Here is a 27,657-nt window from a genome sequence, read left to right on the forward strand (position 1 = left end):
CACTGAGCCAGCCAACAACCAGAGCCCTGTGCTTGTCTGCCCACATCCAAGGAAATAGACGCAGAGGTTTCCCCCAGCATTCCAAGTCATCACCTGGTTGGCCCATTCAGACGGCCTGAGGATTTATGAACTATGAACAGGGGAATGCAATGGGTCAATGGGCTTAAGACAGGGTCCACCCTGAAGCTAAACAATGAGTGGAAGAGCAATAGATCCTTGGACCCTGGGCTCAGTTAGGAAGGGAAGTGAGGAATGGATGCTGGGTCATCATCCTTTGGCCATTCTTTCTTCAAACGTTCAATTTTGAGCCAATCATGCAAGAATGGAAGGAACGGCGGGAAGGAACTTGGAAGAGGTGGTGTGCTAGCCTGAACTCTCTCTGGGACGCCCTCAAGGAACATGGTACTTTCTGACCTCCACTAAGCCTGGTTCTCCAGTTTTCTGTCTAATCTGGAAACAAGTCTCATCACTGCTACTTATCCTTTTAATAAATCCCCCTTTGTTTCAGCTCACCAGGTGAGCTTTACTGCTTTTCACTGAGTCCTGGCAGATACGTGTGGAAATCATTTCCACTCTATTTCCTCACCAAAGTCAAGAACAATTAGAAATATAGTCAAGAGTACAATGGAGGCCAGGACGTCTTCCTTATTTACAAAGGAGAAGTTAGAGATGTAATTTAGCGTGAGAGCCACATGCAAACTGAACCCCAGAATTAGAACGATGTAGCCAACTGGGCACAGGTGGCATTGGCCTTGGTAAGACTCTGGCCCATGGGGCAGTGAAGACCACGTGCTCACTGCAGCCAGATCACCCCCAGGAGCAAGAAGGGAGGAGCAAGCCAAGTACACCTCTGTTATTCTTCCCAGACTTACCAACCAGATAAGGTACTCCTCCTCCCCTGAGATGGAATGAGTTGAAGGGGATGGAGAGAGACCAGGACAGTTTATCCATAATCTCTCCTCAAGGAAACCTGTGGTGAAGAGGTATTCTCTCCTAACAGATAACGTAGCATCTCCCAGTTTAACTACCCAACTATCCACCCACCCATCCACCCACCCACCCACTATCCATCTATCCATCCACTCATCTCTCCCCTATCTACCCCCAACCATCCTCTCAGCCATCCATCTACTCACCTACCCATCCACCACGTCTATTTTCTTCCTCCCTCCCTCCCTCCCTCCCTCCCTCCCTCCCTCCCTCCCTCCTCCTCCTCTTTCTTTCTTTCTTTCTTTCTTTATCTATCATCTCACAAAAATGGACTCATACCGTGGATCTTGTTTTCATCTAACAATTTGTCATGACTATTAACTCTGTCTCTCAATAAATACACCAATCCCATTTCTCTGAGTAGCTACATGGTATTTCATTATTTAATTTATTAAATAATTTTCAATTTTTGAATAGTTAGGTACTTTCCAATTTTTCACCATTATAAATGTCACCCATATCTTTGCCCACATTCCTGATAATTTCCTTAGAATATATTCATAGAAGTGAGATTATTAGTGTTAAAGTGATTATCAAAGAAATGCATATCTTAAGGTTTTAATGTATTTTCCAAATTTCTTTGCAGCAACATTGCGTGAAATTATATTTTTACCAGTAGTATGTGAGAAAGTTTCTGCCCATTTCTAAAGTCTTATCTGATGGAAAAAACTTATTATTTTAATTTGTACTTCCTGATTCATAAAGTTGAATGTTATTTATATATTTATCATTTATTTCCTGATTTTGTCCCTTTTACTTACTTCTGGTGGTGTGTCTTTTTTTTTTTTTTTTTTTTTAGGGACCTAGTGAAACATCCATTTGTCGTACTTATTTATGCATTTATTGATTGCTTCTTTTTTTTTTCAATCCTCACCAGAAGATATTTTTCTATATATCTTCAGACAGAGTAGGAGGGAGAGAGAAAGAGGAAGAGAGAGAGAGAAACATCGATGTGAGAGAGACACATCAACTGGTTGCCTCCCACATGAGCCTGACCAGGGCTGGGGACTGAACCACAACTGAGGTACATGCCCTTGACTGGAATCGAACCCGAGCCTCATTGGTCTGTGGGCTGACGCTCTAACTGCTGAGCCAAACTGGCCAGAGCTGGTGTGTCTTTTTAAAAAAATTGAGTAACGAGGTCTTGGTATGTTAAAAACATCAACCTATTGCTTGTCAAATATTCTAAGTATATTCTCCATTTGAGGTGTATATTTTAATTTTATGTAATATCTTTAATCTATCAAATTAAAAAATCTTCTATATGGTCAGGTCTATCAATTTTATCCTTCATAGTTTTTTATCTTTGATATTGTATCTGCAAGATCCATAGTTTTTAAAGAAGAGGATATCACAAATCTATGAAGCTCTAACTATGGGGCAATATGCTTTTCCTAAATATTCTGTACCTTTGCTCACCAAATAATTTCTCTTCCGGAGCCTCTACATACATTTTTATTTCCCTTGGGCTGGGTGAAAGAATCTTTGAAACCCACAAGTTAGCTCTGACTATAGAAACACTGTTTGCACAATTCCCCCTGTCAGTTCTCTGTGTCCTTGATTTAAAGTTGATCAGCAACTGAGGATGTGATGAAGAGTTCAAATGCTACTTCTCCAATGAGGTATTCACCGAAGGATCCTACACTCAGGCAGTTTATACATTACTGTGCTCAACTGCATAAAGATTCCATGATTCCTGCTCAGGGAGGAATTCGTGGCCGGGTCCCAAGCTGGGAGTGGCCAGGACTAGCATGAAGCGATTTTCTCCGTTTCTTAACAGGTGTCAGCACAAACCACACAGAGACCCATGGGAACCAGGCAGTGGACAGAGGGCAGTGGACACTTTGTTGAGGCTAATAGTTTCAGAAAACCGTTGCTCCTAACTCTGGTGATCCTGGACCTTAGTTACTACACTGTCCCTGAGGCCTTATCCTTGGGATTCTGTCAGCTGTCCTTTCGTTTCTACTATGTCTACAGGTTTCAGAGGTGGCTACTGTTTCCAGAATACCCTGTGATGCCTCTGCCCTCCACATTAAGTCCCAGAGACGCCACCAGACTGAAGTCCTGGCGTACTTGAAGTTCCGAAGTTTCCCAAGGCAGGGGGTGTGGTTCCGAAAGAGGTTAGGAATGCTGTTTTTCTTTTCACGGGTGGTGGTGGGGGTCTCCAATAGCCAGCTCAGAAAGCGACTGTGGGTGGTCTACTTTGACATAAACCTTGCTTGCAAGCTTCCGCGGAGGAAGTTCACATTTATTTGTGTATTTATTTTTGAGGAAATCGTGCTATTTCCAGGTCTTGATATAATACACTTTACATCTTGCATAAAAGGCCCCTCTGTGGAACCTTCAGGTTTGGCCGAGGGAAATCTGGGCCTTTTCCTTTAATCCCTTAACAAAAAGCACAGCTCCACGAAGTGAATGAGAGCCGCAGACGGAGGACTGGAAGGGGGTCTTCAGGGGTATCTTGGGCAGTCATGGGGGGTGGGGTAGGGGAGATACCTTCAAGAAACACGAGGCTCCAAGTCCAGGTGAAGCCTAGAGGAATGTGTGGGGAGGGATGATATGTATAATTCATAATGGTGTGTGCATGTGTGCGCGCGTGTGTGTGTGTGTGTGTGTGTGTTTTGGGTGAATGTTAGCGGGGGTGGATACCTAGAATATTCAGTGTATTAGGTTTCTGTAACAAATAACCACACATTTAGCGGCTTAAAACAACACACATTTATTCTTTCACAGTTATGGAGATCAGAAGTCCTAAAACCAAGGTTTGGATGGTTCTGGAGGTCTGGTGTCTTACAATCAAGGTGTTGGCAGTGCTGAGTTCCTTCTGGAGGCTGCAGGTGAGACTGTTCCCTGTCCTTTCCAAGCTTCTCGGCCTGCCTGCCTTCACTGGCTTGCGGCCCCCTTGTATCTTCAAAGCTGGCAGAGTAGCATTTCGGAACTCTCTGACTCCGACCTCTGCTGTCCAAGTCTCTTTGACGGATTTCTGTTTTTAATTCTATCAGATTTTGCCTCATGTATGGTTTTAAAAAGATTAAAAGAAATTGATTTTCAGAGAGCGAGGAAGAGAGAGAAAGAAACATCGACGTGAGAGTAAAACACTGATCAAAGGCCTCCTGCATGCCCCCTACCGGGGACTGAGGCTGAAACTTGGGCATGTGCCCTGACTGGGAGTTGAACCGGCAGTCCCTCGGTTGCCCGGACAGTGCCCAGGGTCACCACAACATGAGGAACTGTATTAAAGAGTCACGGCATTAGGAAGGTTGAGAACCACTGCCATACACCAAAAGGTTGTGGGTTTGATTCCAGGTCAGGGCATGTTACCAAGGTTTTGGGTTTGATTCCCAGCTGGGCATGTACGGGAGGCAGCAGATAGATGTTTCTCTCTCACATCAGTGTTTTATTTTCTCTCTCTCCCTCCTTTCCTCTCTCTAAAAACATATCCCTTGGTGAGGATTAAAAAACAAATTAACATTTGCATAATATGTATTTTTTCATCATTTGAACTTTAACCCAAATATATAATTACATTTTAAAAAGTTTAAAATATATATATACATATATATATATATATATAACATAGTTGGGTCCTTAAAAATAATCCAATCTGTTAATCTTCATCTGTTAATTGTCATGTTTAAACTATTTGTATTTTACATGGTTGGTTTAAGGTTCACCATTTTCTTGATTTTTCTGCTTTTCTTTTTTGTTTTTGTTCCTTTTACTCTGCCCCCACCTTAATGTAATAGTTATCATATGTATTGTATCTACATACATAGCAAACTACCACATGTAAAAAGTTTGACAGTCAACAGTCATACTTAGTTAATGAATTTAGGAGGAAAAGTTAGCCTACTACATTGACCCAGATATTTACCATTTCTGTTGCTTTGCTTTTATCTGTGTAGTTTGAGATTGCTGGGATATCGCTTCTCTCCAGCCTTCCTTGTTTCTGATGACAGTTCTCTTCCCTCAGCACTTCTCAGACGTGGTTCTCTGTCCGCTGCGTCCACTGTCTCAGGGGGAGGTTTGGAGTTACCTGTCCTATTGCGTAATCTGCTGATTTTCCTCTGGCTGCTTTCCGGACATTTTCTTTGACTTTTTTTTCTAGCAATTTGATTGTGTTATGTTGGGTATTTTTTAATTTTTATTTTGAGTTTATTAAGTTTGGGATTCACCTGAAAGTCTTGAATTTGTAAATTTATGTGTTTTACCAAATTTGAAAAATTTCCAGCCATTATTTATTTAAATGCCTTTTTTCTACATCAGCCTTTTTCTCCTTTTCTTTGGGGACTCCGCTATAGTGAATGTTAGACCTTTTGATATTGTCCTGTGGGTTCCTGAGACTTTGCTAAATTTTTTTTCCAATCGTGTTTTCTCTCTGTTCTGAGACTGGAAAATTTCTGTTGTACTATCTAAAAGTTCCTAACTCTTTTCTATGTCATCTGCTATTAAGCCCATCCACTGATTTTTTTCCTTCATGTATTATGTTTTTCAGATCTAAAATTTCCTCTTGGTACTTTTATTAAACATTTCTATTTCCCTGCTGACAACATCTAACTTTTTATTTATTTTAATAGTATTTACCTTTTTTTAAAAAAATATTTTTATTGCTTTTTTAAAAGAAAGACAGGAAATGAGAGAAGAAACATCAATGTTAGAGAGACATCAATTGGCTGCCTCCTGCACGCCCCCTACTGGGGATGGAGCCTGCAACCAATCTGACCAGGAATTGAATTGGCACCTCTCAGTCTATGGGATGACGTTCAATCCCCTGAGCCCTGCCAGCCCGACAACAGTATTTATCTTTACAGTATGGTTATGGAGAATGGCTGTAGATGTTTTAAAGTCATTATGTGATAATTCCAGTACCTGAGTCATCTTGGGGCTGGCATCTGTTGATTGCCTTGTCCTTAAGAATCGGTCAGATTTTTCTTTTTCTTTTTCTTTTTTTTTCTGTTGAGCAATTTTGGACGGGATCCTGGACATTTCGAATATTATGATGCATGATTCTGAGTCCTGTTGAAATCCTTTGGAGAATGCTGATGACTTTTGTTTGCTTTAGCAGGCCATCTACCCCATTAGGTTCAGACTAGGCGTTTTTGCCCATAGAATGTGGGCTGTGAATCCGATATCAGTTTAGTTTTCAACACTTTTGCTCTGCTGTTTGAGTCTTCTCTGTATATACACCACTTAGAGATTAGTCGGGGCTTGGCCGGGCCTCACAGCCTTTGGTATGCTGCTTTGGGCCCATTCCACACACGTGCAGCTCAGACGTGTATTGGTTCAGACGTCCAATCAGGGGATCCATTTCTCCAACTTTCTGTTCTCAGCGACTGAGCCACACTCTTTACCTGCCAGGACCTCCTCTTCCCTGTTCTTCTGGTCAGAAAGGTGGGTTTCTTTCAGAGATAACCCATTGCCCCCATTCTCTCATGCAGTTCCGAACAACTGAGGCTGCCCCAGGTGCCAACTAGAGAGAGAAGAAGAACAGGGATCCCCTCCACACTCCACAGAGACTTCCTCTCCTCTGGCCAGAGGCACAGGTTTCCCCTTGGGGTTTTGGGTATTTGTGCAGCTCAAAAACTGGGCTTGGCCTTAGGTCAGGCCTAGAAGAGTAAAAAAAAAAAGAGAGATTTCTCTCACATTCTCAGGCTCACAGGGGTCTTTTCCCTGGAAAATGGAGGGGTCTCTCGGAGCTGTGCTCTTCTTGCTAAGTTCACAACTCGGACCCCGTCCTGTCAGTGCTGGAAGATAAAGAGGAAACAACCTCTGTCCCAGAAATTCACTGCTGTACCTGATGTCCTTCAAGTCTTGACTTTCCTCTCTGACCTGCTTTCTTCGACTTTTCAGATCCCTCAGGTAGTTCCTTGTGCGTTAGGGTTAGTTAACATCTCACATAATTTCCATTTATTTTTTGTGGTAAGAACATTTAAAATCTACTCGTTGCAATTTTTGTGTATATAATACACACCATGTTATTAACTATAACTGCCATGTTATACATCAGATCCTTAGAACTTATCCATAAGTGGAAGTTTGTTCCCTTTGACAGACATTTCCCCATCCTCCCCAGCTCCTGGTAACCACCATTCTACTCTCTGTCTCCATGAATTTGACTTTTTTAGATTCCGCATAGGTAATGTCATACAGTATTTATTTTTCTCTAACATATTTCATTTAGCATAATGCCCTCAAAGTTTATTCATGGTGACACAAATGGCAGAATTTCCTTCTTATGGCTAAGTAATATTCCATTTTATACATACCACCTCTTTGTCCATTCATGGACACTTAGGTTGTTTCTATATCTTGGCTATTGTGAATAAAGCTACAATGAACATGGGGGTGCAGATATCTCTTGATTTCATTTCCTTTGGATATTACCTGGAAGTGGGATTGCTGTATCATAGGGTAGTTCTATTTATAATTTTTTGAGGGATATTTATACTCTTTTCCACAGTGGCTATACCAATTTACATTTCTACCAACAATACACAAGGGTTTCCTTTTCTCCACAGCCTTGCCAACACTTGCATTTCTTGCCTTTTTGATAACAGTCATTCTAGCAGGTATGAGGTGATAGCTCACTGTCGTTTTGATTTGCATATTTCTAATAATTAATGATGTTGAGCATCTTTTCCTGTGCCTGTTGACCATTTGTGTGTCTTCTTTGGAAAAATGTGGTGCCACTTACTTATGTTTGCTTTTGTTGCTTGTGCTTTTAGTGTTACTCAAAACACAGTTGCCAAGACTAATGTCAAGGACATTTTTTCTGTTTTTTTTCTAGGAGTTTTATAATTTTAGGTCTTATGTTTAAGTTTTAAATTCATTTTGAGTTAATTTTTGTGAGTGGTGAAATATAGGAGTCCAATTTCATCCTTTTGCATGTGATTATCCAGTTTTCCCAACACTATTTATTGAAGAGACTGTCCTTTTCTTACTGAGTATTCTTGGCTCCTTTGTCAAATATTAGTTGAGCAGGAGACTTCCGGTCAAGATGGCGGGTAGGTAAACACGGTATCGCGTCCTCCCACAACCACATCAAAGTTACAACTAAACTACAGAATAACCATCATTTAAAACTGCCCAAAATCCAGCTGAATGGAAGTCCTACAACTACGGAATTAAAGCAGCAGCCACATCTAGACTGGTAGGAGGGGCGGAGGCGGACGGGCTGGTCCCACACCCACGTGTGGCGGATAAAAATCAGGAGGACACCTCGGCTGGGAAGGTCCTCCCTGAGGACTGAGGGGTCCCCGTCCCACACCAGGTGCCCCGCTCAGGGTTCCAGTGCCAGGAAGAGGATCCTCATCATTTCTGGCTGGAAAAACCAGAGAGAACTGAGGCTGAGAGAGGCTGAGGCAGCTGGAGCCCCCAGGCAGCCCTTCTTAAAGGGCCCGCACATGGACTTACCTGGACTCACTCCCTCTAGGCTCCAACATGGGGGAGGCAGCTTGAAAGACACCAGAGACATATGGGGAAGAACTGAGCTGTTTGGCACTGGAGAGGCAGGTTTCTCCTGGACAGATGTGTTGTCAGAGTCCTTTGTTCCTTTGGTGAGCCCTTCCCTGGGGTGGCAGACAGCCACCATATCTGGGACTCCAGCAACCTGGCTCACACTATTTGCCCTGCCCTAGTGATTCCCTGAGGCCCTGCCCCACTCAACTTTCAGACCCACCCAAGCTGTTGCCAGTTGCTTTACCATAGGATTGACCTGTCTTGGATCCTGCTTCAGGTTTTTCTAAATTCTTTCAAACAAGCAGCATCCGGTCTCAGCTAGCCCCATACCTCTCATTGAGTAATACATAAAAACAAACATAGGGAGGCAACCAAAATGAGGAGACAAAAAACAGGTCCCAAATGAAAGAACAGAACAAAACTCCAGGAAAAGAACTAAGAGAAATGGAGGTAAGCAACCTAACAGATGCCGAGTTCAAAACACTGCTTATAAGGATGCTCAATGAACTTAGTGAGAACTTAAATAAACTTAGTGAGGGCCTCAAGAGCATAAAAAGGACCAGTCAGAAATAAGGGATGCACAGTGAGAAATGAAGAAGGCACTAACTGAAATAAAGAATAATTTACACAGATTCAATAGTAGAGTAGGTAAAGCCAAGAAGCAAACCATAGATTTGGAATATAAGGAAGCAAAAAACATCCAATCAGAACAGCAAAAAGAAGGATCCAAAAAAAATGAGGATAGTGTAAAGAGCCTCTGGGACAACTTCAAGCATAGCAACATTTACATCTTGGGGGTGCCAGAAGGAGAAGAGAGAGAACAAGAAATCAAAAACCTATTTGAAACAATAATGGCAGAAAATTTCCCTAACTTGGTGAAGGAAATAGACATACAAGTCCAGAAAGCACAGAGAATCCCAAACAAGATAAACCTCAAGAGGCCCACATCAAGACACATCATCATCAAAATGCCAAAGGTTCAAGGCAAAGAGAGAATCTTAAAAGCAGCAAGAGAAAAGCAGTTAGTTACCTACAATGGCGTTCCCATAAGACTGTCAGCTGATTTCTCAAAGGAAACTTTGCAGGCCAGAACGGAGTGGCAAAAAATATTCAGTGTGATGAAAAAGCAAGAACCTACAACCAAGTTTACTCTATCCTGCAAAGCTGTCATTTAGAATCGATGGCCATATGAAGAGTTTCCCAGACAAGAAAAAGCTAAAGGAGTTCATCACCACCAAACCATTATTATATGAAATGTTGAAGGGTCTTCATCTCTTCCTCCACAACCCCCCCTTCCTCCTCTGAGGCTTGTCAGCCTGTACCACAACTCCATGTCTCTGGGTTAGTTTTGTTCAGCAGTTTGTTTAGTTCATTATATTCCACAAATAAATGAGATCATGTAATATTTGTCTTTCTCTACTTGGCTTGTTTCGCTTAGCATAATACTCTCCAGGTCCTTCCATGGCATCTAAAAGGATAAGAGATCTTTCTTTCTTACAGCTGCATAGTATTCCGTAATGTACACGTACCACAGCTTTTTAATATCCACTCATCTACTGATGGACACTTGGGCTGTTTCCAGATCTTAGCTAATATAAATAGTGCTGCTATGAACATAGGAGTACATATATTCTTTCTGATTGGTGTTTCAGGTTTCTTAGGGTATATTCCTAGAAGTGGGATCACTAGGTCAAATGGAAGTTCAATTTTTAACTTTTTGAGGTAACACCATATTGTTTTCCACAGTGGCTGCACCAGTCTGCATTCCCACCAGCAGTGTACTAGAGTCCCCTTTTCTCCACACCCTCGCCAACACTTGTTGTTTGATGATGTGTTGATGGCGGCCATTCTGATAGGTGTGAGGTGATACCTCAGAGTTGTTTTAATTTGCATCTCTCTGATGATTAGTGATGTTGAACATTTCTTCATATGTCTCTTGGCCATTTGTATGTTCTTTTTGGAGAGATGTCTATTTAGGTCCTCTGCCCATTTTTTAATTGGATTCTTTGTCTTCCTTTTGTTGAGTTGTATGAGCACTCTATATATTTTGAAAATTAACCCCTTATCTGATGCATCATTGGTGGTTATGGTCTCCCATACAGTAGGATCCCTTTCCATTTTGATGGTTGTTTCTTTTGCTGTGCAGAAGCTTTGAGTTTGATGTAGTCCCATGTGTTCATTTTCTCTTTGTTTCTGTTGCCTTAGGTGTTGTATCGGTGAAAATTCTGCTGTGTATGATGTCTGAGATTTTGTTGCCTACATTTTCTTCTAGAATTTTTATGGATTCATGAGTTACATTTAAGTTTTTTTTATTTATTTTTTTATCCATTTTGAGTTTATTCTCATGTATGGTGTAAGCTGGTGTTCTAGCTTTATTTTTCTGCAGGTAGCTGTCCAATTTTCCCAACACCATTTATTGAAGAGACTGTCTTGACTCCACTGTATGCTCTTGCCACCTTTGTCAAATATTAATTGAACATATTGTCTTGGGTCAGTTTCTGGGTTCTCTTGAAGGGTCTTCTTAAAGAAAAAGAAAAAAAATATGAGCAAACAAAATGGCAATGAATACATATCTATCGACAATTGAATCTACAAACAAAATGAACAGGCAGAACAGAAACATTCTCATAGATACAGAGAACATTTTGTTGGTTGTCAGATGGGAGGGGGGTAGGAAGAATGGGTGGAAAGGGTGAAGGGATTAAGAAGTACAAATTGGTTGTTAGATTGACAAATCTCAAAGGAAGGGGGGGTGGAGGGTGGGAAGAAATAAATCAAAGAACTTATATGTATATATGCATAACCAATGGACACAAACAACAGTGTGAAGAAAGGCAGGAGGGGGGTGGGAGTGGGGAGGAGGGGGTCAATAGGGGAAAAATAAGAAACATCTGTAATACATTCAACAATAATGATAAGTTAAAAAAATATTAGTTGAGCATACATGCCAGGATATATTTTCATCTCTCAATTTAGTTTCATTGGTCTATGTGTGTATTTTTGTGCCTGTACCATACTGTTTTGATTCCTACAGATTTATAATATAGTTTGAAATTGTGTGATGTCTCTATCTTTGTTCTTTAGTCTCAGGATTGTTTTATCTCTTTGGGGTCTTTTGTGGTTCCATGCAAATTTTAGATTTTTTTTCTATTTCTGTAAAAAATGCCATTGGAATCTTGATAGGGATTGCATTGAATCTATTGGTGGTTTTGGGTAGTATGGATATTTTAGCAATATTAATTTTGATCCATGAACACAGAATTTTGTTTTTCTTTACTGATGTTAGAGAGAGAGAGATAGAAACATCAATAAGAGAGAACATTGATTGGTTGCTTCCTGCATGCCCCCCATTGGAGATCCCGCCCACAGTCTGGGCATGTGCCCTGACTGGGAATTGAACTGGCAACCTCTTGGTGCATGGGTTGACTCTCAACCACTGAGCCACACCGGTGGGCAAACACAGGATTTTTTTTGTTTATTTGTGTCTTTAATTTCTCTAATCAAGTTTGTCGTTTTCAGTGTACAGATCTTTCACCTTCTTGGATAAATTTATTTCTGAGTATTTTATTGTTTTTGATGCTATTGTGAATGGGATTAAACATATTTTTCCAGGTATTTTATTGTTAGTGTATAGATATGCAATTGATTTCTGTATATTGATTTGTATCTTACAAATTTACAAAATTTGTTGATTAGTTCTAACAGTGTTTTGGTGGAGTCTTTTAGGATTTTTCTCTAAAGGGTAGTGTAAAAGTAGGTTTACAGTTGTTTATATGGAAAATAGTACAATACTTAATAAATAATCATACAAGAATAAACTTTCATGTACTCACAACTGTAAACCTAGTTTTGCCTACCCCTGTGTACATACAATTGTTATATCTTTTTGATGAATTGACTCTTTGATTATTGCATAATGACCTTCTTTGTCTTTTGTTATAGTTTTTGGTTTGAGGCTTGTTTTGTCTGATATCAGTATAGCTACCTCTGTTCTCTTTAGGTTTTCACTAGTATGGAATATTTTTTCCTATCCCATTCACTTAAGTCTGTGTGTGTCCCTAAAGTGGAAGTGAGTCCCTTGTAGACAGCATATAATAGGGTTTCATTTTTTAAATACAGTGGTGGCTACTTTAATTTACCTTAGATGGTCTGTCTCTTCCAGTGTTGCCCTTTCCTCCTCTTACTTCGGCTTCCTTTATTGAGAAAGCTTTGAGTCCTTTTAGGACTGGGCAGCAGATTTTGTACCACACCCAGTTCTCTGCTGTGTTTCTCCCACGGAATCTGTGACTCAGGGCTGGATATGGATCCTAGATCCTCTTCCCCTTGGGTGAATTCCAGGACTTACTAAGGCAGCCACTATCATCATGTACTTCTCTCTCTCTCTCTCTCTCTCTCTCTCTCTCTCTCTCTCTCTGTAGTGTTTTGATTTCAATGTCTAGCTCTCTAATAATAAACCTGCAAATCATCTAGGCCTAAGGGGATTCAGAGGCCTTATGTAAGGAGGATGCCGCTCTGATTCCTGAGGTGGGCATGCAGGGGGCCCGAGTAGGACCTTGTGATACATAGTTACATGGATTGCATCATGTCAAGTTTATCTTTCATTTTTCCACTCTCATTGCTTGTAAACATTTTTTTCTTTTGGCCTGATATTCTTACCTCTGCTTGTGTGGAGTCTAATCTTCCCAGAGGATGTGAAATTTTTATGACACTGATATTTTAGAATCCATGTGGGTGAGGCTGCTCTGAGTACATCCCACTGTGGAAGTGACAGTCTGAGTCAAAAGTAAGGGGATCTTCATTAACATTCTCCTTCAATCCAAAAGTGCCCATAAATTGTAGTGGAGAGAGAAGTGTGAGGATGGTTCCAAGCTCAGGGAGAAATGATTTCAAATCACTGTTTGGCCTTTGCTGGCAGCTCTGCCATTGGCTGTTCCCCAAAACGGGGAGGTTCCTGTTAAGAAAGGAGGAAGCAGGTATCGAAGACCTTCCCTTTTTATGATTCCTGAGCCTTTAACTTCAAGAGAGGGAGCATCTGTATGCTGGTCACAGCCCCAGGCAGATGGTAACTTTCTGAGGCACTCGTTTTCCAGCTGTCTGCACACCCTATAGAGGCCAGAATAAATGCAAGTAAATATAAAATATTCTACAAATTCCGTTTAGGATGTTATTAAGTAGCCAAGGAGAATACTTGTTTAAACAAAATCAGGGCCAAGGGATATTTATATATATGTCATATTTCCCCTGGGTGCATGTATTAATCTTGTAGTTGCAGTAGTGAATTGGTACTAACCTGACATGATGTCATACTCAGAGTTTCTTAGGCCTATTTTCCAAGGGGGGTAAAATCAAGAAGATTAGGACATAAGCCCTGGCCCCCCCCTCCTTTTTTTTGTTGTTGTTGTTCTATATCTTATAAAGACAAATTCCTCATTGTTTGAAGTGAGGTCATTTTCTCTTTGGGAGCAGAGTATGAGATTCGTATTTGTTCCTCACCTTTAAGTTTGGCTCGTGATTTAGTTATCGTGTAGAAGTAATCTCTTAGCAGCATGTTGTCTCATAGCTTTAATGCCATTTCTGACTTCGCCTGTGCGGACAGGGCCTGAGTCTCCTCCAAGTGTGCAATTAGGACGACTTACAGGAACCGAGTGGGGGACATGGCAGCGGCTATCATACCAAAGCCATTTGTGCTATCAAATAATGACGTCCCTTCTCTAGAAACACATAATTATATTTGGAATTCATGATAACATTCTCCTGTATTTCAAAATCCAGGCCAAAAACAGATAAAAATATCAGAGGAAAGAAAATGCTTTTGATGTGTCAGAATTCATTTATTTTCCAACTTGTAATTCTTTGTCTTATGTATGTGAATGAGCACTTATCAAAACATGAGAAGGTTATTATTCAAATATTCCATTCTGAACATTTGTCCAAATGCAGTTTAATGTGCCCTATTAACATGAGGAATGTTGAGAAAAGATCCCAAATAGACTTCGGGAGGTGATTAGAAAACGAAATTAGGATTTGTTTCTAAGTACTGTATTTAAAAATGTTTATTTAAGTTATGAAAGGAATACATGAACAGATACTTAATGTTAAAAAGCAAAGGACACATTCTTCAATATATAATAGCATTGGGTCAAAAATCCCTCTTCTGGAAGAAATTTGGGAGTGAATCTTTTCATGGCTAATATCCTTCATATAGCATTTTTTTTTATGGTAAAATAATATTGCAGCTGCCAATTAAAATATATAATTTATTATTTAGGATTCTCTTGCACTGTGGCTCGCTCTCTTTAGGAAGAGGGAGATTTATAATGCATTCTTCTCAAGTGCAGCGCTTATTTCCTTCCCATTAGCTCGTCTGTTTTTATGCTTTGCCTCGTTGAGTCTATCACTGTGGTGCTTTCCTATTTCCAACGTCTTACCTTCTCAGCTAAATCGTAAGCTCCTTCAGTTAGTGTAAGACTATATCCTGTGTTTTTTGTGCTCTATATAACTCAAAGGGTATATACACAGTAGGTGCTCAATAAATACTTTTCCATGTTAGACATGCAGATTAGAATTAGATTAGTTCAAATATGCTACACAGAGACATAGGGTAAAATGGATAGCAGATTGGTCGAATACACCGACAGGGTAGTTTATTCATAGCCTGGGCGCTTCTTAGTGATTCTCAGACATTCATTTATTCCTTCTTCCAACAAGTATGTATTGATCACCTATTATATAGCAGGAGCTGTGCAGCCCTCGGACTACAGTGGGGAAAAGACAAACACACCCTGACCCTTAGCGATGTGTCTTGTTGGACTCTGTCGAGATCCTAAATACACTACTTTGCATAGAGGATGTGACCTGCTTCAAGTTTGATGGTGTCAGAGGGAAAATTGGACCTCTTCAGACTGATTCACAGTCATTGTTTTACTCTTCACTTGACTTATGCAGACTTGATTCAGGTTATGTAAATAAATATAACATCAAGTTGGCTTTTCCATTCTAAGGAGAAAAATGCTTTAATATTATTAAAAATAAATTATAAGAAAAATAGACAATTACACATAAATTGTACTCCTCATATGAGAGTTTCTTGCAAAGAATTATACTCTCTTATAACTACTGCAACTAAGTTATTTTTCCTTTTCCAAAGGAAGCCGATATTGTATTGAAGGTGTTCTGTGGAATGAATGGATAAAGCAGGGACATTGGATTTGTTAGAAACAGAAGAAAATGGGGACCACGACTTCAAGGATGATCCTATATAGCTAGGCAGGAGTCCCTGATAGCTCTCCTGCTGTTTTTTTTTTTTTGAGAGTAACATGATGGAAAAAACAATGAAGATGAAATTTCTTGGAAGTAACCCAATCAGGTGTTGCTTAATGGAGTCTACTGTCATTAAAATCCAATTAGGTTCATTTGGAGAGTGAAATATCACAATTGCAACTACACCATAATGGCTTTTGGAAGATAGAATTTGTATAAACTGGGTTAATCCCTTGATCACCAATTCCAATAAAAATAGATAAAACATGAGGAGGTTGGCAGTGGTGAAGGACTAGAAGTAGAAATGGTGATGCCAGAAGGTGTCTTTCCTGCCAAAGGGAATTGGCATAGGGAAGGTCTCTCAGCCCCAAATCCTGGAAGACACAAGCTGGTAGAGATGGAAGACAGATTGTCCACGTGCTAGGGAGCCGGGGCTCTGCTGGCCCAGCCAGATCACAAATGAGCTGCCTCTCTGACCTGCACATGTGACTTTGTGTGTAGAAATTTGCATTTCTTTCCACTTAGGTCTTGCTTTCTGTTAGCCTGCAAGAAGTTTAATGGTTTGCCATGAATAAGTTATATTTTTGAAAAACACAACAGAGACTTAGTCTCTCTGAGGGGTGAGCTACTTCTGTTTGTAGAAGAGGCTATTTCAATGTAGTAATTAGAGAACTGTTCAGTGAATTCGGGCTTTATATTCAGAAATGACACCCTGGAGGTCTCGCCACAATCTCCTAGTAGATTTTCAGAGCATAATTCCTATACTCAGTCTGAGTCTGTGATATTGGAAGGATTGCACTAGGCCACCTCAATTATGGGGCTGTTACCTTGAACTTGAAATACTTTGACAATCCAACTAATTAGCATGGATTGGGGTGAAATTTGTTTCTGCTCGGCAAATTCTTATAACTACTAAAGTGAAATGGAATTTCAAAGGTGTGCTTATGTTGCTCTTGATGACAAACGTTCAGTTACCTAAGAAAAAAAATTGGCATCATATTTACAATTTTTTTAGGTATTCATTAAAGTAGACCCTACAAAAATCTCTATGAGGCTATGCTTGAATGCCTACATTGGGGAGGATGTTTTGACTGCAAGTCACAGAAAGCCCAGGTCAGAATTGTTAAAAAATTTGCATAGTTTATCATCTTGCATAACAAGAATCCCTGACACATAAGGTAACTTCAGGATTGGTTAGAACATCAGTACTTCAAAAACATCTCCTGGGTCTCACAGTCTTTCCGTTTTGCCCTACTCAAGGAGCTTGGTACCTTACCCTTGTACCAAGGTGGCTGCCAGAGTTCTGGCATCAAAATAAGCACAACCATGTCTAGCGGAAGAAAATTCCTTGTGTTGCTCTTTACTATTGAGGAAACACTTCAATAACAGAGACCTCTAAAGACCTCTCAAGCAGACTTCCTGTCCTATCTCATTGGACAGGGGTGGATTACACTCCTTTCCTGAATCAGTCAGTAGCAAGGTGATTGGGATCACACTGACTGCCTAGAGCTACAGACTAATCAGGGTCAATATGGGGGAGAGGTGGATCTCTGAACAAAATCTCTAGAAGCAGAGGAGGAAAAATGGCGGCGGAGTGAACGGAGCTACACAGACCGTCTCCCAGAACCAAACTGGAATTACAACTATAACACAGACAAATCGACGGGAAAAACCAACAGAAAAGCAGCTTGCGAGGACCATACAACGAGGGACACTGACTCCATCCCGGTAGGCTTGCGAAGGCGCGAGACGGGTGCTGGGAGCCCACGGTCGGCAGCTCGGCAGCGGCCTCAGCTGTAAGCGGCGCCCTCGGGTCACACTCCCAGGCGGCTCCACAGCGCAGAGCCAGACAGAGGCTGAAACAGCCACAGCCACTCACCTTGGGCTCCGGCAGAGGGAGGGTGGACTGGACTGGAACTGTGTCGGGACACTCGGGATTTGGAGGGCGCTCAGAGCTTTTGCTGAGTGCAGCCACGCAGGACGGTGGGCATATTGCTCCTTCCCAGGGCTCTGGGTTGAGGCAGCAGCCCCACCCTCAGAGATCCAACCCCACCCTGTGGGCCACTGAAGTGCTAATTGAAGCTCATTAACCAGCATCTGCCCCACCCTCGGGAAATCCCCTTGTGCTGAGCACCTGAGGGAGCTTTTCAATCAACTGACAACCCAAAACTTATCAAGTAACCTCAACTGCTAGCCTCCAGGCAAAAAGCTAGAGGATAACAGTACATTTCCTGGGCTGGCAACTTTAACCAGGAAAGTAAGACTTGACAGTGGTGTTTAACGTGGGTCCCCCCTCGCTCATCTAAACACAGGAGAGGGAGCCACAAACAGCAGAACACCAACACCCACAGGGAAAACTTGACAGGCTCCAAAGCCCACAGTGATAGCCAAAATGGTGAAACACAGAAACAGAAGCCAAATGAAAGAGCAAGAGACCTCCACTGAAGATGAGATCAATGTGGAGCAATTAGGCATGTTAACAGAGCTAGAATTCAGAGCCATGATCTTGAGGAAGCTGAACAGCATGAGTAAGGACATAGAGACACTGAAAATAAGCTAATTGGAAATTAAAAACCATCAAGAAGAGATAAAAAATGACATATCAGAAATGAAAAACACATTGGAAGGTTTAAAAAGCAGAGTAGAGGAAGCTGAGGACCGGATCAGTGAATTAAAAGACAGGGTAGAAAATCAACCAATCAGAAAAACAAAAGGAAAAAAACTATTAAAAAACAGGAAGATACCTTAAGAGAACTATGGGACAACTGGAAATGTAATAATATTCGCATCATAGGAGTCCCCGAAGAAGAAGAAAATGAGCAAGGGATAGAGAATATATTCAAAGAAATAGTGACAGAAAACTTCCCTAATTTGGTGAAGGAAGAAGGCATTCAAGTTCAAGAAGCACAAAGAGTCCCAAGTAAGAAGAACCCGAACAGGCCCACACCAAGACACATAGTAATTAAAATGCCAAAAATTAAAGACAAAGAGAGAATCCTAAAAGCAGCAAGAGATAAGCAACAGGTTACCTACAAAGGAAACCCCATAAGGCTCTCAGCTGACTTCTCACAAGAAACACTACAGGCCAGACGGGAATGGCATGAAGTAATCAAAGTCATGAAAAACAAGAATCTGAATCCAAGACTACTCTACCCAGCAAGGCTATCATTCAAAATAGAAGGTCAAATAAAGAGCTTCCCAGACAAAAAAAGGCTAAGGGAACACATTAGCACCAAACCAGCACTGCAAGAAGTATTAAAAGGACTGCTGTAATTAGCAGTAGACATGGGAAGAAAAATAGAACCACACTAAACAAAAATGGCAATAAATAAGTACATATCAATAATCACCTTAAACGTAAATGGATTGAATGCTCCCATAAAAAGACACAGAGTAGCTGATTGGATAAAAAAGCATGACTCTTCTATATGTTGTTTACAAGAGACCCACCTCACAACAAAAGACTCACATAGGTTGAAAGTGAAGGGATGGAAAAAAATTTTCCAAGCAAATGAAAAGCAAAAAAAAGCTGGGGTAGCAATTCTCATATCTGATAAAATAGATTTCAAAATGAAGACCATAACTAGAGACAAAGAAGGCCAGTACATAATATTGAGAGGATCTATCCAACAGGAAGATATAACCTTGATAAACATATATGCACCCAATATAGGAGCACCAAAATATATTAAAAATCTTCTGGAGGACTTCCAAGGAGAAATCGACAACAATACAATCATAGCAGGGGACTTCAACACCCCTTTGACAGCACTGGATAGATCCTCTAGACAAAAATTAGCAAGGAAACAGAGACTCTAAATGAAGCACTAGACCAAATGGATTTAATAGATATCTACAGAGAATTACACCCCAAAACTACAGAATACACATTCTTCTCAAGTGCACATGGGACATTCTCAAAGATAGACCACATGATAGGACACAAACTAAATCTCTACAAGTTCAAGAAGATTGAAATCATATCAAGCATCTTCTCAGATCACAATGGCATTTAACTAGAAATCAATTGCAACAAGAACATGCAAAGACATTTCAACACATGGAGGCTAAATAGCATGTTATTAAACAATGAAAGGGTCACCGAGGAGATCAAGGAAGAAATTAAAAACTTCCTGGAAACCAATGAAAATGAACACACAACACAAAATCTATGGGATGCAGCAAAAGCAGTTCTGAGAGGGAAGTTCATAGCACTACAGGCCTACCTCAAAAAACAAGAAAAATTTCTAATTGACTGTCTAACCTCACAACTTAAAGAATTAGAAAGCAAACAAAAAGAAAACCCCAGAGCAAGTAGAAGGAAGGAAATAGTAAAGATCAGAGCAGAAATAAATGACATAGAGACCAAAAAAATAATTCAAAGGATCAATGAAACAAAGAGCTGGTTTTTTGAAAAGATAAACAAGATTGATGGACCCTTAGCTAGACTCACCAAGAAACAAAGAGAGAGAACTCAAATACACAAAATCAGAAATGAAAGAGGAGAAGTAACAATCAACACCACGGAAATACAAAAGATCGTTAACAACTACTATGAACAACTATATGGCAACAAATTCGACAATCTAAGCGAAATGGACAAATTTCTAGAAACACAGCCTCCCAAAACTAGACCCGGAAGAGATAGAAAACTTGAACAGACCAATAACAACTAAGGAAATTGAAGAGTTAATCAAGACTCTCCTAGCAAACAAAAGCCCAGGCCCAGATGGCTTCACGGGGGAGTTTTACCGAACATTCAAAAAAGAACTAACATCCATTCTCCTCAAACTATTTAAAAAAATTCAAGAAGAAGGAAGACTTCCAAACACGTTCTATGAGGCGCAGCATAATTCTAATTCCAAAACCAGAAAAAGACACTACGAAGAAAGAAAACTACAGGCCAATATCCCTGATGAACATAGACGCCAAAATCCTGAACAAAATATTAGCAAATCGGATCCAGAAATACATCAAAAAAATTATTCACCATGACCAAGTGGGATTCATTGTAGGGATGCAAGGCTGGTACAATATTCGCAAATCAATAAACGTGATACACCACATAAACAAAATGAAGAATAAAAACCACATGATCATATCAATAGATGCTGAAAAAGCATTCAACAAAATCCAGCATCCATTTCTGATAAAAACGCTCAGCAATGTAGGAATAGAGGGATCATATCTAGACATAATAAAGGCCATATATGAAAGAACTACAGCCAACATAATACTCAATGGACAGAAACTAAAAACATTTCCATTAAGAACAGGAACAAGACAGGGATGTCCACTTTCGCCACTCTTATTTAACATTGTACTGGAAGTCTTAGCCACAGCAATCAGACATGAAGAAAAAATAAAAGGGATCCAAATTGGAAAGGAGGAAGTGAAACTGTCATTATTTGCAGATGACATGATATTATACATAGAAAACCCTAAAGACTCCATCAAAAATCTACTAGACTTAATAAATGAATTTGGCAAAGTAGCAGGATACAAAATTAACGTCAAGAAATCGACGGCATTCTTGTACACCAATGATGAACTCACAGAAAGAGAAACTGAAAAAACAATCCCATTTATCATCGTGGCAAAAAAATTAAGATACCTAGGAATAAACTTAACCAAAGAAGTAAAGGACGTATTTGCAGAAAACTACAGGTCATTGAAAAAAGAAATAGAGGAAGATATAAAAAAGTGGAAGCACATACCCTGTTCATGGATTGGAAGAATTAACATCATTAAAATGTCCATACTACCCAAAGCAATCTATAGATTCAATGCAATCCCCATCAAAATACCAACGACATATTTCATAGAACTAGAACAAATACTTCAAAAGTTCATATGGAACCAAAAAAGACCCCAAATAGCCACAGCAATCTTGAAAAAGAAGAACAAAGTAGGTGGGATCACAATACCAGATATCAGGTTACACTACAAAGCGACTGTAACCAAAACAACCTGGTACTGGCACAAGAACAGGCATATAGACCAGTGGAACAGAACTGAAAACCCAGAAATGGACCCAAGGCAATACGCTCAATTAATATTTGACAAAGGTGGCAAGAGCATACAGTGGAGTAAAGACAGCCTCTTTAATAAATGGTGTTGGGAAAATTGGACAGCTACATGCAAAAAAATGAAACTAGACCATCAACTTACACCCTACACAAAAATAAACTCAAAATGGATAAAAGACTTAAATGTGACCCGTGAATCCATAAAAATTCTAGAAGAAAATGTAGGCAACAAAATTTCGGACATCATACGGAGTAGAATTTTCACTGATACATCACCTAAGGCAACAGAAACAAAGGAAAAAATGAACACATGGGACTACATCAAACTAAAAAGCTTCTGCACAGCAAAAGAAACAATCATCAAAATGGAAAGGGAACCCACTGTATGGGAGAACATCATTGCCAATGATGTATCAGATAAGGGGTTCATTTCCAATATATATAGAGTGCTCATACAACTCCACAAAAGGAAGAAAAAGAATCCAATTAAAAAATGGGCAGAGGAGGTGAATAGACACCTCTCCAAACAGGACATACAAATGGCCAAAAGACATATGAAGAAATGCTCAACATCACTAATCATCAGAGAGATGCAAATTAAAACAACAATGAGGTATTACCTCACACCTGTCAGAATGGCCGCCATCAACACATCATCAAACAACAAGTGTTGGCGAGGGTGTGGATAAAAGGGGACTCTAATACACTGCTGGTGGGAATGCTGACTGGTGCAGCCACTGTGGAAAACAATATGGTGTTACCTCAAAAAGTTAAAAATTGAACTTCCATTTGACCCAGTGATTCCACTGCTAGGAATATACCCTAAGAAGCCTGAAACACCGATCAGGAAGAATATATGTACCCCCATGTTCATAGCAGCACTATTTACAATAGCTAAGATCTGGAAACAACCCAAGTGTCCATCAGTAGACAAATGGATAAAAAAGCTGTGGAACATATACACAATGGAGTACTATGCAGCGGTAAGAAAGAAAGATCTTTTATCCTTTGAGACGACATGGAGGTACCTGGAAAGTATTATCCTAAGTGAAACAAGCCAAGCAGAAAAAGACAAATACCACATGATCTCACTTATATACGGAATAGAATGAACATAACAGTCTGAGGAATACAGTAGACCCAGAAACATGGAAGTAGGGCACAGACTGACATCCCTCAGAAGAGGGGGTGGGGGTGGGTGGGAAGAGATAAACCACAGAACTTATATGCATGTATGCATGACCAATGGACATGAACAACTATGCCGGGGATGGGGTGGGGGTGGGGTGGGGAAGGGGGTGCCAATGGGGTAAAAAAGGTAAAATATCTGTAACAAAAAAATAAATAAAAAATTTATATAAAAAAAATCTCTAGAAGCAGATGTTGAGACAAAGTTTTGAGTAAAGGTATTAAGATTTAATTCCTGTGAAGGAAAGGGGGAGGAAGCAAGACTGGGCAGAGGAAAAAGCTGAATGGTGATGCAGGCCTATGATAAAACCTTGGCCAACCCAGTGGAGAGAGATCAGCAAATATTGCCTAGGAGTATCCTGCATTGGGTTGAAATGTACGTTACACCCGTCAGAGCACCAGATGTTGGCTGTACAGCTGAGGCAGACTGGAGGGGTTACAGCTGGGCAGAAGGTCCTTCCCTATACCCCAATATGTACCACACCCTGCAGTGCCTACTATAGTCTAGTGTGCTTAACTGCGTAACTGAATAATATAGAAGCACACTTTAAAAAAGGATTCTGTAGTCTCTTTGGCCGCTAACACAGTGACTCTCTGTTCCCATCCTCACTTATTCTGGATCCGAAGGGTTTTACTGCACATGGTCATCATGTGTGAATAATAGCTGTTTAGAGCTCAAACAGCTCTTGGAACTCACCTGTCTAACTAGAACACCCAGTAAGTTGAGTTGAATAAGGAAGTTGGGGCCAGATGAGTTCTGGGACTAAACTTGAAACCTTGCATGTAGTAGGCATTCAATGAATATTAGTTAAATTGAATTACTCCAGTTCACGGACTGGGATCAGAAACTTTTTCTCCTGACTTTTAGTCCAGTTGTTTTTTTTTTTCCTTTTAAACTTGGCCTCATGGCAGCATTTAATACTCTTAAGAATATCTTCCATTAGGATATACTCGCTTCCCACATCAGTGATGTGGATACTCTGTTTTCCTCCTATCCCTCTGGGTATTTATTCTCCATATTCTCTGCTCACTCTCCCTCCTTCCATATCACTTAAATGTTGGTGTTCCTCAGGGTTCTTGTGTTGTCATTTAGTCTTCCCAGTTTTCCTGCTTCCTTCAGAATGGTCCCTCCACTCCCAAGGCTGAAGTTTGGGCAGAAGTATTGTTATCAGTCTGCTTCTATATCATCTGAATCTTGAAAATCAGTATTCTTGAAGGAGAACCTCCAGCCAGACTGAAGAATTATAGATAATTTCTGTTTCTTTCTTTCTTTCTTTCTTTCTTTCTTTCTTTCTTTCTTTCTTCTTTCTTTCTTTCTTCTTTCTTCTTTCTTTCTTCTTCTTTCTTCTTTCTTTCTTTTTTTTTTTTTTTTTTACAGTTTTCAAAGCAATTTCAAATATCTGTAAGTCAGGTTACCTTCCAGTGGCCCTGCCTGTGGCTGATTGAATGGTACCAACTCGGTTCAAACGGTTTCAGGGCAACTTTTCCCTCAAACTGACACATTCCAGTGTCCGTGAGCAATGTGGCCGCCCTGAAGAGTTTGGATATTAGATTAATTAGCATGCTTCAAGGCAGAAACTTAAAAATCATGAGCTAGACATTTCTAGTGCCTCATAGACTTGTTTATAGGTCTCTTAATTTGTAAAGTTTTGCCTCATGTTTGGCAGATTTGTTACTGAATCATACATTTTGTAGTAATGTCACTTTGATAACGTGATCCTTTTATCATTATGAAATGCCCCCCCCCCCTTTTTTTTTATCTCTGGTAATACTTCTTATCCTGAAGTCCACTTTTTTTTTTTTTAACATTTCTTCTTCTTTTTATTTTATTTTATTGTTGACACTATTACAAATGTCCCCCATTTCTCACCCTCTTTACCCACCTCCACTCAGCTCCCACCCCTCCCTCTGGCCATCACAGGCATCACACTGTGTCTGTGTTTATGGCTCCGCTATGTTCTTTGGCTAATCTCTTCGTCTACTTTGTCTGCCACTAGTGGAGCCACACCGCTTTCCTGTGGTTGAAGTGAGCGTGGTAAATCACTTTCCACTCTTTTAATTTCAACTAGCAACTTTAAACAACATACACTAGTTGCTTCTTGCCTTCTTATCAAGTCTGCTAATCTCTTCTTTTGAAAGAAAAATATTTCTTTCTTCTTTATTGATTTTTAGAGAGAGGAAGAGAGAGGGTAAGCCCACAGTTGGATACTACACAGTCTTAAAAAAGAGGGAAATCCTGTTCCATGCTACAACATAGATAAACCTTGAGGACATTAATCTTAGTGAAATAAAACAGTGACAAAAAGACAAATACAATATGATTCCACTTACATGAATGTACTCAAAGAGTGAAGTTCATAGATACAGAAAGGAGAAGGATGGGTACCAGGGACGGGGGGTGGGGGAGGTAAAGAGAACTTATTGTTTAATGGCATAGAGTTTTAGTTCTTCAAGATAGAAACGTTCTAGAATCTGTTTTACAACAATGTAAATGTAGTTAGCACTACTGAACTATGCACCTAAAAATTATTAAGATGTTAAATTTTATAATATATGCACAATAAAGGGTGACTGAGCTGAAAAATAGTCCACTAATAAATTATAACTTCAATATATTTGAAATCGGTTATGTCAAGGTATTTTCAAAGAACAAACACAGAAACAAACAAACAAAATGCATTATTTATAAACACCCAAATCACATTTTCCTCTGTATTCGAGCAGAGAAACATCTAAAGCATGGGTCCTATGGCTGAGTGACAGGTGGTCGAAATGGTAAGAATTGTGCATTAAGACTTATCCTCCCAGACCCCTTAGGGCCTGGTGTTGTAAGTAACTAATGTGATCAGATCACCAAGGAGTGCCCTGCTCTGACCAGCTGGTGGGTGAGTCCCCTTCTTCAGTGGAAAAGAAAGCTGTTGTTGTTGTGCATTTCCCAACTCTATGGTGAATGACACTAACTCTACGAAACTTCCAGTGTTGGCTTTTGATATGAAAATCGAGATTTTGGAATTCTAAAGTCTCTTTCTCTCTAAAAAATTATGTTGCTATGTGTCTAAAACACCTCTTCTGAAATCAGTTATGTTGTTGCTCTGGGCTATAGACAGTGAATTTAGAAGGCCCTCCCTGTTGCCTGAGGTGAGAGGAGAGGAAGGTGGGGTGGAAAGGAGTATCTCAAAACACCTTCCAGATACTCCTGCTGCCTCCCTTGTCTACTGTGAGCTCCTCGAGGGCTTGGCTGGACAAATGGGAACTATGAAGAAAGCGGTTGAATTAAGGAATGAATACATGACTGGGTGACTTGACCTCCTGGTTTTTTCCCACCCGTGCAATAGGGTTAACAATTCTTACAGGTGATCATAGGCAAAATTGTGACCGAATCTAAAATTTCCCTCATTCCCTTTGGGTGGCTTATTTCTGTCCCCCATTAAAAATTGCTCTCAGGAAAGGCTCCTCTGAGCTTTTACCTCCCATCATTACACACTGGTTGATGGGTTATGTTTCCAGGGGGTATTTACTTCTTAAGCCTCATCTGCATTGTGAAATGGAAGGGCTGTCTTTGCAAGAGAAATTTTCAGGTACAGTTTGTTGGGAGGGATTCTCGGAGGTGGTTGGTCCCTTCCTGGGCCCCCAGGTCCACTGAGTACATAATCTGCTTTGCTTACTCTAAAGGCTGGCCCTGATAATCCCGGCTCCACGGGCATCACCAGGCTGTCAGGAGGATCAAGTGGGATGATGGATGGAGGGATACTTAGAAAAGTTAAAAGCTGCTCACAAATGCGAGTTGTTATTGTTATTAATCCACAGCGTCAGAGAGGCACCCCTCTTGAAAGGAGTCCCATCAGGGAGAAGACTGGGGGCAATTTGGAAGGAGGAATCATTTATTAGTTTCTTGTTCTTAGAGCAACAAAATCCCCCCAGTGATGCAGAGTGAATAGGATGAAAAATTGTTCTTAAAATCAGCATGGATAAGGGGCTTCCCCCTCCCCCTCCAAAGCCTCTAAAAACTATAGACTTTGTTTCGGCAGGTTCATTGCTAGATGACAGGGAGCCAATAGCCTTCATTTTCCTTTCTGTTCCCACATCTCTTTCTCTACCTCTCACCCCCCTCAATTATTTTAGAACAAGTCTCAGCTTGGAGCGGATCTTCAACTTTTGGAAGCGGAATTGGTTCCTGGTATTTGGCTTGGCTGACGGGGGGTTTGCTTCCGCAGGAAGAGGAGAGGGGCGCAAGGGGGGAAAATCTGGGGAACGGGGAGGAGACCGGAGGCGTTAGTCCAAGTCTGAGGCTGGGTCCCGGGCTGCAGTTCAGTGCTATTCTGTTTGGGGCGCCCTTGCGGGTGGGGTGGGGTGGGCGTGGGAAAGGGGGTCTGGCTGGAAAAGGGTCTGCAGGCTGGAAGTATAGGAGGGAGGGTTTGAGGCAGCCAGTCCTGGGTCTGATTAGAATTCTGACTGCTGGTCAGATTTCATTACACACGGACCAATGGCTGTAATAAGTCATGAAGTGGGCGAGAGGCGGCGGGCATTTATGGCGATGATTTGTTGTCCTGCAGGCAGGCGGCTTCCCCTACACTTTCCAGGCCGAAGGGGGCAGGCCCTGCCCCCTTCCCTCGTCACTGGCCCTTGCACGCTTTCTTTGGGGGCGTCTCCTGCGTGCTGGGGTGTTAGCTGGAGGCCACACCTTGAGCACCGGGAGCCCTGCCTGCTGGCCGTCAGGTTGGTGGACCCGTGG

This window comes from Molossus molossus, unplaced genomic scaffold (assembly GCF_014108415.1).
Source record: "Molossus molossus isolate mMolMol1 unplaced genomic scaffold, mMolMol1.p scaffold_m16_p_15, whole genome shotgun sequence".
Lineage (NCBI taxonomy): Eukaryota > Metazoa > Chordata > Mammalia > Chiroptera > Molossidae > Molossus > Molossus molossus.